This window comes from Pseudomyrmex gracilis, unplaced genomic scaffold (assembly GCF_002006095.1).
Source record: "Pseudomyrmex gracilis isolate BER0280 unplaced genomic scaffold, ASM200609v1 scaffold_15, whole genome shotgun sequence".
Taxonomy (NCBI): Eukaryota; Metazoa; Arthropoda; class Insecta; order Hymenoptera; family Formicidae; genus Pseudomyrmex; species Pseudomyrmex gracilis.
Genome location: NW_018020599.1, coordinates 82,883 through 88,290, shown reverse-complemented (window position 1 = coordinate 88,290; position 5,408 = coordinate 82,883).

Sequence of the window (5,408 nt, the reverse complement as noted above, 5' to 3'; positions counted from 1 at the left end):
ACTAGTTGTGAGTGTCCTATATCAGTGTATCCCATAGAGCTTATACTCATGAAGAGGCCCTGCGACCGCAAGGAGGATCGACAAAGAGAGATATATTTTTCTGTTTCAACTGTGGCCAGTTCTTATAGAAAAGAATAACAGAGAACACGGAGTGGGGGAGCCACAGTTGAGACAAAATATATCGAAATATATCTCTCTTTGTCGATCCTCCCGGCGGAGCCCTCTCTATGGTTAGCATATAGGCAGGGCCTCTCCATGAGTATAAGCTCTATGGTGTATCCCATCACTGGTCTTCAGTAAATGGAGGAAAGAAGGAAATGGAAGACAGAACGAGGCAGATATAACGCTATAAAATTCTCTTGTTTAATTTGTAAATCTTAGTATTAAAAACATTATGTACATGTATAATTATAAAAAATATTTTTTTATTTATTTAATAAATGCACACTATAGATACACACACACATAGAAATCCATTTATGTACATGTAAAGTTACATATTAAATAATATATGTATACAGAAGTATCTTAGTAATTTACAAGTAATTTAACATTATAGCAACACAAATAATATGATGATTAAGCCCAATTGAAAGCTTAATTGGAAAATTTTTTTCTTTTATTCTCTGCTTAATTTTTTTAGAGAAATCTGACTCTATAAACTTATATATTTATATATATATATATATATATATATATATATATATATATATATATATATATATGTATACCCAGCAAACACAAAAGTAACAGTAACGTAACATTAATGTTATAATTTCCCACTCAACAATGTAACTGCTATAAGGCATGTTACATTGCAGTTACATCGTTGAGTGAGAAATTATAACATTAATGTTACGTTACTGTTACTTTGTGTTTGCTGGGTATATGATGAGAGAGAGAGAGAGAGAGAGAGAAAAAAAAAATGTCTGATTATGTGCTTACAGTATCTAGTTTTCTTCGGTAAATATAAATGATTTTAATATTCCGTAAACACACGATGGTGCCACTTTTAAAGTTTATGTATATCCTGAACGTGACCAGAAAGAATATCACGTAAATCACGCGAAATTGCGCCGTGTGACGAAAAGTAAAGCTCTTTCGTTTTGAATGAGACAAACCTACGTACGTGCTAAAACTGAGCATCTTATTATATTGTTACTTTTTTTGTATTCTCGTTACACATATATTACTTGATGATATGTCACGATCGAATTGTCATTACAATCGCGAGTAATTTGCCAATTCACATGATCTACCTAAAAAATACAAAATTTCCCATATATTAAAACAAAAACAATGAAAATTTACATATTTTTATCTTGTAAAAATTATGTAGAAATCTTACAACGCGAAGTTTGAATTTAAAATCGTCATCTTAATTTAGAGAATGCCAGTGATGTATAACGCGATTGTTTTCACTATAATATATCTCCAGATAAATATTTCCAAGAAAATATCAATGTCGAAAAGATAATAACTAATGGGCGACGTGGTATGCCGGTAATGAATCTAATGAAGCAAGTCGGGTGGCGGCAGACTAGAGTATTTAAATGCAAACGAGATTGGACGCGTCTGCCTCGACTGCGTGCGTCGCGGTCGTTTGATTAACATTGCCATCGCGATGGTCCGAAAACTTCGTGCTTCGTGAAAATCCGAGATTACAAATTTTCATTAAAAACTTTTTGGATTTGATGATATCTCTGTTCAAAATTGTCATGGAAGTGTGTTGACATCAGTCTTAATTTTTTATCGTTTCAAAAGTGATTTCTATATATATCTCTGTTTTAAATACAATATATTTCGCAGCGAAGGCATTTTATTTGCATAAACAAAATCAATATTAAAAAAAGAAATTACTTTGTCATAGTTAATAATATAACGCAGAAAAAGAACGAGCTTTGCGAAAATTATCGCTCGGACACAACATACAAAATTTGATATTTAATAAACGTACATATGTGCAATTCTGAATTCTTTTCCCAAAGCAACAGAGCATAAATCTCAAATGAAAATATTGCTCTATTGTTTTATTTGTAAAATTAAATCAGTTATGGTTGGTTTTTAGCTCGACTTCTTTTTTTTATTGTTTTATTGTTTTATTTGGACACATTCCTCCTATCCGGAGAAGCTTCGCTTCTCCTTCATCATGACATATCGAAACAAATTATCGAAAGTTCATATTCTGCTACTCAGGCGATTCATTCTTATACTTATTGTTATAAAGTTATAGGACAATGTGTAACTCACTTAGAAAGTGCTTGTTATTCTATTTTCTTCATGAGTCGTTGTTTTTGTTAATTACGGAAATGTGTATGCTGAACTGCTGGTAGAACACAATCATTCATTCAACTTGTCGAGCACTAACTTATAGATAAAGAAAAGAAGTCAATTTAAAAAGTGATCTGTAATTAGTCCAATTTTTTAAATTCTTTTAGTGTTTTTTATGTTTTTGATATACATTTTATAAAATCTTTGATTTCTGTTCTTATTAATTTAATTCAAATGCGTTTACATATTTTTGAAGTGTAGATTATGTATCATAGATAACATATCTTATGTACAATTATTTTTTGCTATGTAGAGCAAAGTGCAGTACAATAAAAATCAATGCTTAATGTTTGAAGATAAATAATTATCTTAGGCAAAAGATCCACAGTTTTTGTAAATATTCAATATGCGTTATCGCAAGCTTATGTAAACAACGAACAATTATTGACGTTAACGTTTCTTTATTATCAGTTTTATGTCTTTTTTGTTTTTAAATTTATAAATTAGATTTTTGTCTTGCGATTTGTCATCGAACCATTTTTTTATGTTTTTAAATATATATATATGTTTCTTTGTGTTTTTTAATATGTTTACACAATTATTTCCATAATTCCTGTAATTTTTATTATCTTAAATAACCTGTTTCTAAAAGTCTCAAAAAATCTTATCAATAATTTATGCATCTATGTCAACATTTAAAGAACGCTTAAGTGCTCTAATAATAAATACATTTGCTTATCGTGTTTTGAATGTCTAAGAGATAAGATGCGTGCACACAAATATATTCATTATTGATCGTTGACAAAATTTAATATACAAGCACACAGATGTGCGCATTATTATTTTTATTTTAACGTGTTTTGTCAGTGAATATAATTTGTCACCGCGATACTAGCCAGTATAAATACGTACGACAACCAAAAAACATCATCGAGAGACGTACGATTAGCGTCGAGATAAAAGTGGGAACAATCAAAATCGATAGAATCAATTCTGATCATTTATGTTTTTTCTGGTCTGATTTCTGGTGTGATGTGAGATAAGAAAGATATGTCCTTATTCATTATTGCATTCCTGTGTGGCAGCTGGTTAAAAATATATTGATTTTTGGAAAAACTTACAAAGATAGAAAATAGATATTTATAACAACTTTATTATCATTAATAACAAGAAATTATATAAAGCCTTACGAACCATTCGCAGGATGTTTGAGCGGAAACTTGTGCGTGTATATATATATATATATATACACATGTAACAAATTCAACTTGTAAATTTTTACAAGTGAGTGTTTTTTGAATTGAAATCTCAATTCTTAAATTCATACGGGATGCTGGATTTGCATCTCACATATGAGAGACCCCGGATACCCCCTAACTAATTTTAAAATATTGCGAAAAAAACTCCTCGGCCAGGAGTCGAACCTGGAATCTCCGGGAAAGGAAACAGGGAAGGCGATGGCATGGAAAGCCGGAGATTCCAGGTTCGACTTCTGGCCGAGGAGTTTTTTACGCAATATTTTAAAATTAGTTATGGGGGTATCCGGAGTCTCTCATATGTGAGATGCAAATCCAGCATCCCGTATGAATTTAAGAATTGAGATTTCAATTCAAAAAACACTCACTTGTAAAAATTTACAAGTTGAATTCGTTACATGTGTATATATAATATACACATATATATATATATATATACACACACACTGTTTCCGCTCAAACATCTTGCGAATGGCTCGTAAGGCCTTATATATTTCTTGTTATTAATTTCAACGAGTCTTAAGTCATAATTGTTTATTATCATTCTTTTCGCTTCTTCTTTAATGAGAAAAGATCTAAAGATAGATTTTGTAATTCCACTTGAGTCAATCAACGTGATATAGTCAATCATCTTGGTTGAGAATATTGCCGCGAATACACTGATGACTCATCAGTGATAAGCCGAAGAATATTTACCACTATCTTTTTGCGCTGCTTATATTGCAGTAAGAATCAGTTGAAATTGGCCTATAGGACCATTAAAAAGAGTGCGATAACAAAAGACTAGTTGCTGTCTAATTGAACTTAATTGAACTTAACTTTACATATGCGAGCTTATATAGAATCTATAAATATAGTCAGTTATAAAGCTACTGTATCGGTAAATATCAATAAATTGTTGTTATATATACAGCATATCCAGGAAGATGAAGGAAATTACAAGAGAAAAACAACCTGTTTTCGACGGTATAACTTCGCACATTGAATAAATTTTAAATATTTTATAATTTATTTATCATCGTAATTGTAATGTTGCAACAACGGCGCACTTACAAAATCATATATTATGTACAATTAAAAAATCAACGCTAATCAATACGTTTCACATACACACACACACACGCGCGCGCGCGCGCGCACGCACACACACACACACACAACTCGTTTAATATAATTCACGCGTATCTTATTGAAAATGTGAAGTTTTAGAGCTTGAAATTTATATAATGGATGTTTTGTTGATTAATTATGACCAAAATTCCTAATAATTAATATGCTTTTACAAGCAGGTATTTAATTTTGAGTGTTTGTGTTGTATGCCTATATATTAATAAAAGAGAAATCCGCTCGTGAAATTGTCAAGTAATAAATTGAAAAGGCCAATACGAGCATTAACATACAAGATGGTCGTGTATATAATAAGTGTTTTATTAGAGATCTTTTTGAAAAAATTTGTTCGAACATTTTTCTAATATCTCAATGAAAAGAGAATATGCAAGAAATTAGTTTTAGTCAATAACTTTTTTTATGTTTATTGTGTGTGTAAAATGCGTGTAGAATATATAAGTCAATAAGTTTTTATCTCCTTTTCATAAAAAAGATTTGAATTTGATGATCTTACATTTTATAAGGAACGTAGAGTTTACAATATCTCTATTTTTCTACATCTTGTTACAATTTACCTTTGTCTCTCGCTTTATCGTTGCCATCTCCGTACATTGACAAAAATTTTTATGATTGCCGTAACCATTGATCGAGCACACATCATACCAGCGATATGATGTGTACAGTTTGTCCGGAAAGTTCCCGGACTGATTTTTTCTAGCGCGGGTAAGCGGCGCTATCGAGCGGTCAACGCTGGAACTACTTAGTATAGACCTT